The sequence below is a fragment of the Rhipicephalus microplus genome, chromosome 5 (assembly GCF_043290135.1).
Source record: "Rhipicephalus microplus isolate Deutch F79 chromosome 5, USDA_Rmic, whole genome shotgun sequence".
Lineage (NCBI taxonomy): Eukaryota > Metazoa > Arthropoda > Arachnida > Ixodida > Ixodidae > Rhipicephalus > Rhipicephalus microplus.
In genome coordinates, this window is record NC_134704.1 from 196,049,195 (window position 1) to 196,061,711 (window position 12,517).

The 12,517-nt window shown below is 44.0% G+C and overlaps 2 non-coding genes across 2 annotated transcripts; both read right to left on the minus strand.

Annotated features, from left to right (window-relative positions):
- Positions 1-5,864: 5,864 nt before the first annotated feature.
- On the minus strand, positions 5,865-5,936 carry TRNAT-UGU (transfer RNA threonine (anticodon UGU)). The gene has a single exon. It is a non-coding gene; the product is annotated as a tRNA-Thr (tRNA).
- Positions 5,937-9,428: 3,492 nt separating this feature from the next.
- Positions 9,429-9,500, minus strand: TRNAT-UGU (transfer RNA threonine (anticodon UGU)). The gene has a single exon. It is a non-coding gene; the product is annotated as a tRNA-Thr (tRNA).
- Positions 9,501-12,517: the final 3,017 nt, after the last annotated feature.

Genomic DNA, 12,517 nt, shown 5'->3' on the forward strand with positions numbered 1-12,517 from the left:
AAAGTATAGAGGAAGACATTAGACCGAATCGTAATGTAAATATGAAGAAAAGTGGGTGAAAAGATAACTTGCCGTGAGCAGGATCTGAAGCTGCGACCTTCGAATGACGCGTTCAATGCTCTACCACTGAGCTACCACAACAGCCCTCACACAGCCACTTTATTGGGTTTATATGTGAATTAAACGTTGGAGTTTCAGTCAGCGCCACCAGTAGCCATGGCGGCGAGTGTAGCACACTATTTTGAGCCTATATGGCGTCACGTAGCACGTGAACTTATTACCAGTTGTCAGCTGACCAATAGTCTCTAGTATACAACCTAAAGGCGCTAAGTCTGCCAGTACGAGACCCTCGTTAATGATTTAGGGAAAGAAGTGTATACTAAAGGGCTCGTTTTTTCTGTGTTTTACACAATATTAATGAGCACCAACAGACAATATTGCCAAGGAAAGTATAGGGGAAGACATTAGACCGAATCGTAATGTATTTATGAAGGAAAATGGGTGAAAAGATAACTTGCCGTGGACAGGATCCGAACCTGCGACCTTCGAATGACGCGTTCGATGCTCTACCACTGAACTACCACAATAGCTATCCGCCCCCCTCACTTTGTTGGGTTTATATGTGAAATAAACATGGGAGTGTCAGTCAGCGCCACCAGTAGCCATGGCGGCGAGTGTAGCACACTCTTTTGAGCCTATTTGGCGTCACGTAGCACGCGAACTTATTACGAGTTGTCGGCTGACCAATGGTCCCTCGTATACAATCTAAAGGCGCTAAGTCTGACAGCACGAGACCCACGTTAATGAATTAAGGAATAAAGTGTATTCTTAAGGGCTCGTTTTTTATGTGTTTTACACAATAAAACGAGATCTAACAGACAATAATGCCAAGGAAAGTATGGGGGAAGACATTAGACCAAATTGTAATGTAAATATGAGGAAAAGTGGGTGAAAAGATAATTTGCCGTGAGCAGGATCCGAACCTGCGACTTTCGAATGACGCGTTCAATGCTCTACCACTGAGCTACCACGATAGCCCTCACCCAGCCACTTTATTGGGTTTATATGTGAATTAAACGTGGGAGTTTCAGTCAGCGCCACCAGTAGCCATGGCGGCGAGTGTAGCACACTCTTTCGAGCTTATTCGGCCTCACGTAGCACATGAACTTATTACGAGTTTGCAGCTGACCAATAGTCCCTCGTATACAACCTAAAGGCGCTAAGTCTGCCAGTACGAGACCCTCGTTAATGAATTAAAGAAACAAGTGTATTCTTAAGGGCTTGTTTTTTCTGTGTTTTAAACAATATAACGAGGTCTAACAGACAATAATGCCAAGGAAAGTATAGAGGAAGACATTAGACCGAATCGTAATGTAAATATGAAGAAAAGTGGGTGAAAAGATAACTTGCCGTGAGCAGGATCTGAACCTGCGACCTTCGAATGACGCGTTCAATGCTCTACCACTGAGCTACCAGGACAGCCCTCACCCAGCCACTTTATTGGGTTTATATGTGAATTAAACGTTGGAGTTTCAGTCAGCGCCACCAGTAGCCATGGCGGCGAGTGTAGCACACTCTTTTGAGCCTATTTGGCGTCACGTAGCACGCGAACTTATTACGAGTTGTCGGCTGACCAATGGTCCCTCGTATACAATCTAAAGGCGCTAAGTCTGACAGCACGAGACCCACGTTAATGAATTAAGGAATAAAGTGTATTCTTAAGGGCTCGTTTTTTATGTGTTTTACACAATAAAACGAGATCTAACAGACAATAATGCCAAGGAAAGTATGGGGGAAGACATTAGACCAAATTGTAATGTAAATATGAGGAAAAGTGGGTGAAAAGATAATTTGCCGTGAGCAGGATCCGAACCTGCGACTTTCGAATGACGCGTTCAATGCTCTACCACTGAGCTACCACGATAGCCCTCACCCAGCCACTTTATTGGGTTTATATGTGAATTAAACGTGGGAGTTTCAGTCAGCGCCACCAGTAGCCATGGCGGCGAGTGTAGCACACTCTTTCGAGCTTATTCGGCCTCACGTAGCACATGAACTTATTACGAGTTGTAAGCTGACCAATAGTCCCTCGTATACAACCTAAACGCGCTAAGTCTGCCAGTACGAGACCGACGTTAATGAATTAAGGAAAGAAGTGTATACTTAAGGCCTCGTTTTTTCTGTGTTTTAAATAATATAACGAGATCTAACAGACAATATTGCCAAGGAAAGTATAGGGGAAGACATTAGACCGAATTGTAATGTAAATATGAAGAAAAGTGGGTGGAAAGATAACTTGCCGTGAGAAGGTACCGAACCTGCGACCTTCGAATGACACGTTCGATGCTCTACCACTGAGCTACCAGGACAGCTCTCACCCTAGCCACTTTATTGGGTTTATAAGTGAATCAAACGTGGGAGTGCCAGTCAGCGCCACCAGTAGCCATGGCGGCGAGTGTAGCACACTTTTTTGAGCCTATTTGGCGTCACGTAGCACGTGAACTTATTACGAGTTGTCAGCTAACCAATAGTCCCTCGTATAAAACCTAAAGGCGCTAAGTCTGCCAGTACGAGACCCTCGCTAGTGAATTAAGGAAAGAAGTGTATACTTAAGGGCACGTTTTTTCTGTGTTTTACACAATAATAATGATATCTAACAGACAATAATGCCAAGCAAAATGTAGCGGAAGACATTAGACCGAATCGTAATGTAATTATGAAGGAAAATGGGTGAAAAGATAACTTGCCGTGGACAGGATCCGAACCTGCGACCTTCGAATGACGCGTTCGATGCTCTACCGCTGAACTACCACAATAGCTATCCGCCCCCCTCACTTTGTTCGGTTTATATGTGAAATAAACATGGGAGTGTCAGTCAGCGCCACCAGTAGCCATGGCGGCGAGTGTAGCACACTCTTTTGAGCCTATTTGGCGTCACGTAGCACGCGAACTTATTACGAGTTGTCGGCTGACCAATGGTCCCTCGTAGACAACCTAAAGGCGCTAAGTCTGCCAGTGCGAGACCTTCCTTAATGAATTAAGGAAAGAAGTGTATACTTAAGGGCTCGTTTTTTCTGTGTTTTAAACGATATAACGAGATCTAACAGATAATATTGCCAAGGATAGTATAGGAGAGGACATAAGACCGAATCGTAATGTAAAGATTAAGAAAATTGGGTGAAAAGATAACTTGCCGTGAGCAGAATTTGAACCTGCGACCTTCCAATGACGCGTTCGATGCTCTACCACTGAGCTACCACGACAGCTCTCACCCAGCCACTTTATTGGGTTTATATGTGAATTAAACGTGGGAGTTTCAGTCAGCGCCACCAGTAGCTATGGCGGCGAGTGTAGCACATTCTTTTGAGCCTGTTAGGCGTCAAGTAGCACTTGAACTTATTACGAGTTGGCAGCTGACCAATAGTCCCTCGTATACAACCTTAAGGCGCTGAGTCTGCCAGTATGAGACCCTCGTTAATGAATTAAGGAAAGAAGTGTATACTTAAGGGCTCGTTTTTTCTGTGATTCACAGAATATTGATGAGATCTAACAGATAATAATGCCAAGGAAAGTATAAGGGAATACATTAGACCGAATTGTAATGTTAACATGAAGAAAAGTAAGTGAAAAGATAACTTGCCATGGGCAGGATCCCAACCGGCGACCTTCAGATGACGCATTCGATGCTCTACCACTGAGCTACCACGACAGCTATCCCCCGGCCACTTTATTGGGTTTATATGTGAATTAAATGTGGGAGTGTCAGCCAGTGCCACCAGTATCCATGGAGGCGAGTGTAGCACACTCTTTTGAGCCTATTTGGCGTCACGTGGCACGTGAACTTATTACGATTTGTAAGCTGACCAATTGTCCCTCGTATACAACCTAAAGGCGCTAAGTCTGCCAGTACGAGACCCACGTTAATGAATTAAGGAAAGAAGTGTATACTTAAGGGCTCGTTTTTTCTGTGTTTTAAACAATATAACGAGATCTAACAGACAATAATGCTAAGGAAAGTATAGGGGAAGACATTAGACCGAATTGTAATGTAAATATGAAGAAAACTGGGTGAAAAGATAACTTGCCGTGAGCAGGATCCGAACCTGCGACCTTCGAATGACGCGTTCGATGCTCTACCACTGAGCTACCATGACAGCTCTCACCCAGCCACTTTATTGGGTTTATATGTGAATTAAACGTGGGAGTTTCAGTCAGCGCCACCAGTAGCCATGGCGGCGAGTGTAGCACACTCTTTCGAGCTTATTTGGCCTCACGTAGCACATGAACTTATTACGAGTTGGCAGCTGACCAATAGTCCCTCGTATACAACCTAAAGGCGCTAAGTCTGCCAGTACGAGACCCTCGTTAATGAATTAAAGAAACAAGTGTATACTTAAGGGCTTGTTTTTTCTGTGTTTTAAACAATATAACGAGGTCTAACAGACATTAATGCCAAGGAAAGTATAGAGGAAGACATTAGACCGAATCGTAATGTAAATATGAAGAAAAGTGGGTAAAAAGATAACTTGCCGTGAGCAGGATCTGAACCTGCGACCTTCGAATGACGCATTCAATGCTCTACCACTGAGCTACCACGACAGCCCTCACCCAGCCACTTTATTGGGTTTATATGTGAATTGAACGTGGGAGTTTCAGTCAGCGCCACCAGTAGCTATGGCGGCGAGTGTAGCACATTCTTTTGAGCCTGTTAGGCGTCAAGTAGCACTTGAACTTATTACGAGTTGGCAGCTGGCCAATAGTCCCTCGTATACAACCTTAAGGCGCTAAGTCTGCCAGTATGAGACCCTCGTTAATGTATTAAGGAAAGAAGTGTATACTTAAGGGCTCGTTTTTTCAGTGATTCACACAATATTGATGAGATCTAACAGGTATTAATGCCAAGGAAAGTATAGGGGAATACATTAGACCGAATTGTAATGTTAACATGAAGAAAAGTAAGTGAAAAGATAACTTGCCATGGGCAGGATCCCAACCGGCGACCTTCAGATGACGCATTCGATGCTCTACCACTGAGCTACCACGACAGCTATCCCCCGGCCACTTTATTGGGTTTATATGTGAATTAAACGTGGGAGTTTCAGTCAGCGCCACCAATAGCCATGGCGGCGAGTGTAGCACAATCTTTCGAGCTTATTTGGCCTCACGTAGCACATGAACTTATTACGAGTTGGCAGCTGACCAATAGTCCCTCGTATACAACCTAAAGGCGCTAAGTCTGCCAGTACGAGACCCTCGTTAATGAATTAAAGAAACAAGTGTATACTTAAGGGCTTGTTTTTTCTGTGTTTTAAACAATATAACGAGGTCTAACAGACAATAATGCCAAGGAAAGTATAGAGGAAGACATTAGACCGAATCGTAATGTAAATATGAAGAAAAGTGGGTGAAAAGATAACTTGCCGTGAGCAGGATCTGAACCTGCGACCTTCGAATGACGCGTTCAATGCTCTACCACTGAGCTACCACAACAGCCCTCACACAGCCACTTTATTGGGTTTATATGTGAATTAAACGTTGGAGTTTCAGTCAGCGCCACCAGTAGCCATGGCGGCGAGTGTAGCACACTATTTTGAGCCTATATGGCGTCACGTAGCACGTGAACTTATTACCAGTTGTCAGCTGACCAATAGTCTCTAGTATACAACCTAAAGGCGCTAAGTCTGCCAGTACGAGACCCTCGTTAATGAATTAGGGAAAGAAGTGTATACTAAAGGGCTCGTTTTTTCTGTGTTTTACACAATATTAATGAGCACCAACAGACAATATTGCCAAGGAAAGTATAGGGGAAGACATTAGACCGAATGTTAATGTAAATATGAAGAAAAGTGGGTGAAAAGATAACTTGCCGTGGGCAGGATCCGAACCTGCAACCTTCGAATGACACATTCGATGCTCTACCACTGAGCTACCACGACAGCTATCCCCCGGCCACTTTATTGGATTTATGTGTGAATTAACCGTGGGAGTGTCAGCCAGTGCCACCAGTATCCATGGAGGCGAGTGTAGCACACTCTTTTGAGCCTATTTGGCGTCACGTAGCACGTGAACCTATTACGAGTTGTAAGCTGACCAATTGTCCCTCGTATACAACCTAAAGGCGCTAAGTCTGCCAGTACGAGACCCACGTTAATGAATTAAGGAAAGAAGTGTATACTTAAGGGCTCGTTTTTTCTGTGTTTTAAACAATATAACGAGATCTAACAGACAATAATGCTAAGGAAAGTATAGGGGAAGACATTAGACCGAATCGTAATGTAATTATGAAGGAAAATGGGTGAAAAGATAACTTGCCGTGGACAGGATCCGAACCTGCGACCTTCGAATGACGCGTTCGATGCTCTACCGCTGAACTACCACAATAGCTATCCGCCCCCCTCACTTTGTTGGGTTTATATGTGAAATAAACATGGGAGTGTCAGTCAGCGCCACCAGTAGCCATGGCGGCGAGTGTAGCACACTCTTTTGAGCCTATTTGGCGTCACGTAGCACGCGAACTTATTACGAGTTGTCGGCTGACCAATGGTCCCTTGTATACAATCTAAAGGCGCTAAGTCTGACAGCACGAGACCCACGTTAATGAATTAAGGAATAAAGTGTATTCTTAAGGGCTCGTTTTTTATGTGTTTTACACAATAAAACGAGATCTAACAGACAATAATGCCAAGGAAAGTATGGGGGAAGACATTAGACCAAATTGTAATGTAAATATGAGGAAAAGTGGGTGAAAAGATAATTTGCCGTGAGCAGGATCCGAACCTGCGACTTTCGAATGACGCGTTCAATGCTCTACCACTGAGCTACCACGATATCCCTCACCCAGCCACTTTATTGGGTTTATATGTGAATTAAACGTGGGAGTTTCAGTCAGCGCCACCAGTAGCCATGGCGGCGAGTGTAGCACACTCTTTCGAGCTTATTCGGCCTCACGTAGCACATGAACTTATTACGAGTTGGCAGCTGACCAATAGTCCCTCGTATACAACCTAAAGGCGCTAAGTCTGCCAGTACGAGACCCTCGTTAATGAATTAAAGAAACAAGTGTATTCTTAAGGGCTTGTTTTTTCTGTGTTTTAAACAATATAACGAGGTCTAACAGACAATAATGCCAAGGAAAGTATAGAGGAAGACATTAGACCGAATCGTAATGTAAATATGAAGAAAAGTGGGTGAAAAGATAACTTGCCGTGAGCAGGATCTGAACCTGCGACCTTCGAATGACGCGTTCAATGCTCTACCACTGAGCTACCAGGACAGCCCTCACCCAGCCACTTTATTGGGTTTATATGTGAATTAAACGTTGGAGTTTCAGTCAGCGCCACCAGTAGCCATGGCGGCGAGTGTAGCACACTCTTTTGAGCCTATTTGGCGTCACGTAGCACGTGAACTTATTTCGAGTTGTCAGCTGACCAATAGTCCCTCGTATACAATCTAAAGGCGCTAAGTCTGACAGCACGAGACCCACGTTAATGAATTAAGGAATAAAGTGTATTCTTAAGGGCTCGTTTTTTATGTGTTTTACACAATAAAACGAGATCTAACAGACAATAATGCCAAGGAAAGTATGGGGGAAGACATTAGACCAAATTGTAATGTAAATATGAGGAAAAGTGGGTGAAAAGATAATTTGCCGTGAGCAGGATCCGAACCTGCGACTTTCGAATGACGCGTTCAATGCTCTACCACTGAGCTACCACGATAGCCCTCACCCAGCCACTTTATTGGGTTCATATGTGAATTAAACGTGGGAGTTTCAGTCAGCGCCACCAGTAGCCATGGTGGCAAGTGTAGCACACTCTTTTGAGCCTATTTGGCGTCACGTAGCACGTGAACTCATTACGAGTTGTCAACTGACCAATAGTCCTTCGTATACAACCTAAAGGCGCTAAGTCTGCCAGTACGAGAGCCACGTTATTGAATTAAGGAAAGAAGTGTATACTTAAGCGCTCGTTTTTTCTGTGTTTTACACAATAATAATGAGATCCAACAGACAATAATGCCAAGGAAATTATAGGGGAAGACATTAGACCGAATGGTAACGTAAATATGAAGAAAAGTGGGTGAAAAGATAACTTGCCGTGGGCAGGATCCGAACCTGCGACCTCTGAATGACGCGTTCGATGCTCTACCACTGAGCTACCACGACAGTTATTCCCCTGCCACTTTTTGGGTTTATATGTGAATTAAACGTGGGAGTGTCAGTCAGCGCCACCAGTAGCCATGGCGGCGAGTGTAGCACACTATTTTGAGCCTATATGGCGTCACGTAGCACTTGAACTTATTACGAGTTGGCAGCTGGCCAATAGTCCCTCGTATACAACCTTAAGGCGCTAAGTCTGCCAGTATGAGACCCTCGTTAATGTATTAAGGAAAGAAGTGTATACTTAAGGGCTCGTTTTTTCAGTGATTCACACAATATTGATGAGATCTAACAGGTATTAATGCCAAGGAAAGTATAGGGGAATACATTAGACCGAATTGTAATGTTAACATGAAGAAAAGTAAGTGAAAAGATAACTTGCCATGGGCAGGATCCCAACCGGCGACCTTCAAATGACGCATTCGATGCTCTACCACTGACCTACCACGACAGCTATCCCCCGGCCACTTTATTGGGTTTATATGTGAATCAAACGTGGGAGTTTCAGTCAGTGCCACCAATAGCCATGGCGGCGAGTGTAGCACAATCTTTCGAGCTTATTTGGCCTCACGTAGCACATGAACTTATTACGAGTTGGCAGCTGACCAATAGTCCCTCGTATACAACCTAAAGGCGCTAAGTCTGCCAGTACGAGACCCTCGTTAATGAATTAAAGAAACAAGTGTATACTTAAGGGCTTGTTTTTTCTGTGTTTTAAACAATATAACGAGGTCTAACAGACAATAATGCCAAGGAAAGTATAGAGGAAGACATTAGACCGAATCGTAATGTAAATATGAAGAAAAGTGGGTGAAAAGATAACTTGCCGTGAGCAGGATCTGAACCTGCGACCTTCGAATGACGCGTTCAATGCTCTACCACTGAGCTACCACAACAGCCCTCACACAGCCACTTTATTGGGTTTATATGTGAATTAAACGTTGGAGTTTCAGTCAGCGCCACCAGTAGCCATGGCGGCGAGTGTAGCACACTATTTTGAGCCTATATGGCGTCACGTAGCACGTGAACTTATTACCAGTTGTCAGCTGACCAATAGTCTCTAGTATACAACCTAAAGGCGCTAAGTCTGCCAGTACGAGACCCTCGTTAATGAATTATGGAAAGAAGTGTATACTAAAGGGCTCGTTTTTTCTGTGTTTTACACAATATTAATGAGATCCAACAGACAATATTGCCAAGGAAAGTATAGGGGAAGACATTAGACCGAATGTTAATGTAAATATGAAGAAAAGTGGGTGAAAAGATAAATTGCCGTGGGCAGGATCCGAACCTGCAACCTTCGAATGACACATTCGATGCTCTACCACTGAGCTACCACGACAGCTATCCCCCGGCCACTTTATTGGATTTATGTGTGAATTAACCGTGGGAGTGTCAGCCAGTGCCACCAGTATCCATGGAGGCGAGTGTAGCACACTCTTTTGAGCCTATTTGGCGTCACGTAGCACGTGAACTTATTACGAGTTGTAAGCTGACCAATTGTCCCTCGTATACAACCTAAAGGCGCTAAGTCTGCCAGTACGAGACCCACGTTAATGAATTAAGGAAAGAAGTGTATACTTAAGGGCTCGTTTTTTCTGTGTTTTAAACAATATAACGAGATCTAACAGACAATAATGCTAAGGAAAGTATAGGGGAAGACATTAGACCGAATCGTAATGTAATTATGAAGGAAAATGGGTGAAAAGATAACTTGCCGTGGACAGGATCCGAACCTGCGACCTTCGAATGACGCGTTCGATGTTCTACCGCTGAACTACCACAATAGCTATCCGCCCCCCTCACTTTGTTGGGTTTATATGTGAAATAAACATGGGAGTGTCAGTCAGCGCCACCAGTAGCCATGGCGGCGAGTGTAGCACACTCTTTTGAGCCTATTTGGCGTCACGTAGCACGCGAACTTATTACGAGTTGTCGGCTGACCAATGGTCCCTCGTATACAATCTAAAGGCGCTAAGTCTGACAGCACGAGACCCACGTTAATGAATTAAGGAATAAAGTGTATTCTTAAGGGCTCGTTTTTTATGTGTTTTACACAATAAAACGAGATCTAACAGACAATAATGCCAAGGAAAGTATGGGGGAAGACATTAGACCAAATTGTAATGTAAATATGAGGAAAAGTGGGTGAAAAGATAATTTGCCGTGAGCAGGATCCGAACCTGCGACTTTCGAATGACGCGTTCAATGCTCTACCACTGAGCTACCACGATAGCCCTCACCCAGCCACTTTATTGGGTTTATATGTGAATTAAACGTGGGAGTTTCAGTCAGCGCCACCAGTAGCCATGGCGGCGAGTGTAGCACACTCTTTCGAGCTTATTCGGCCTCACGTAGCACATGAACTTATTACGAGTTGGCAGCTGACCAATAGTCCCTCGTATACAACCTAAAGGCGCTAAGTCTGCCAGTACGAGACCCTCGTTAATGAATTAAAGAAACAAGTGTATTCTTAAGGGCTTGTTTTTTCTGTGTTCTAAACAATATAACGAGGTCTAACAGACAATAATGCCAAGGAAAGTATAGAGGAAGACATTAGACCGAATCGTAATGTAAATATGAAGAAAAGTGGGTGAAAAGATAACTTGCCGTGAGCAGGATCTGAACCTGCGACCTTCGAATGACGCGTTCAATGCTCTACCACTGAGCTACCAGGACAGCCCTCACCCAGCCACTTTATTGGGTTTATATGTGAATTAAACGTTGGAGTTTCAGTCAGCGCCACCAGTAGCCATGGCGGCGAGTGTAGCACACTCTTTTGAGCCTATTTGGCGTCACGTAGCACGTGAACTTATTTCGAGTTGTCAGCTGACCAATAGTCCCTCGTATACAATCTAAAGGCGCTAAGTCTGACAGCACGAGACCCACGTTAATGAATTAAGGAATAAAGTGTATTCTTAAGGGCTCGTTTTTTATGTGTTTTACACAATAAAACGAGATCTAACAGACAATAATGCCAAGGAAAGTATGGGGGAAGACATTAGACCAAATTGTAATGTAAATATGAGGAAAAGTGGGTGAAAAGATAATTTGCCGTGAGCAGGATCCGAACCTGCGACTTTCGAATGACGCGTTCAATGCTCTACCACTGAGCTACCACGATAGCCCTCACCCAGCCACTTTATTGGGTTCATATGTGAATTAAACGTGGGAGTTTCAGTCAGCGCCACCAGTAGCCATGGTGGCAAGTGTAGCACACTCTTTTGAGCCTATTTGGCGTCACGTAGCACGTGAACTCATTACGAGTTGTCAACTGACCAATAGTCCTTCGTATACAACCTAAAGGCGCTAAGTCTGCCAGTACGAGAGCCACGTTATTGAATTAAGGAAAGAAGTGTATACTTAAGCGCTCGTTTTTTCTGTGTTTTACACAATAATAGTGAGATCCAACAGACAATAATGCCAAGGAAATTATAGGGGAAGACATTAGACCGAATGGTAACGTAAATATGAAGAAAAGTGGGTGAAAAGATAACTTGCCGTGGGCAGGATCCGAACCTGCGGCCTCTGAATGACGCGTTCGATGCTCTACCACTGAGCTACCACGACAGTTATTCCCCGGCCACTTTTTGGGTTTATATGTGAATTAAACGTGGGAGTGTCAGTCAGCGCCACCAGTAGCCATGGCGGCGAGTGTAGCACACTATTTTGAGCCTATATGGCGTCACGTAGCACGTGAACTTATTACGAGTTGTAAGCTGACCAATAGTCCCTCGTATACAACCTAAAGGCGCTAAGTCTGCCAGTACGAGACCGACGTTAATGAATTAAGGAAAGAAGTGTATACTTAAGGCCTCGTTTTTTCTGTGTTTTAAATAATATAACGAGATCTAACAGACAATATTGCCAAGGAAAGTATAGGGGAAGACATTAGACCGAAATGTAATGTAAATATGAAGAAAAGTGGGTGGAAAGATAACTTGCCGTTAGAAGGTACCGAACCTGCGACCTTCGAATGACGCGTTCGATGCTCTACCACTGAGCTACCAGGACAGCTCTCACCCTAGCCACTTCATTGGGTTTATAAGTGAATCAAACGTGGGAGTGCCAGTCAGCGCCACCAGTAGCCATGGCGGCGAGTGTAGCACACTTTTTTGAGCCTATTTGGCGTCACGTAGCACGTGAACTTATTACGAGTTGTCAGCTAACCAATAGTCCCTCGTATAAAACCTAAAGGCGCTAAGTCTGCCAGTACGAGACCCTCGCTAGTGAATTAGGGAAAGAAGTGTATACTTAAGGGCACGTTTTTTCTGTGTTTTACACAATAATAATGATATCTAACAGACAATAATGCCAAGCAAAATGTAGCGGAAGACATTAGACCGAATCGTAATGTAA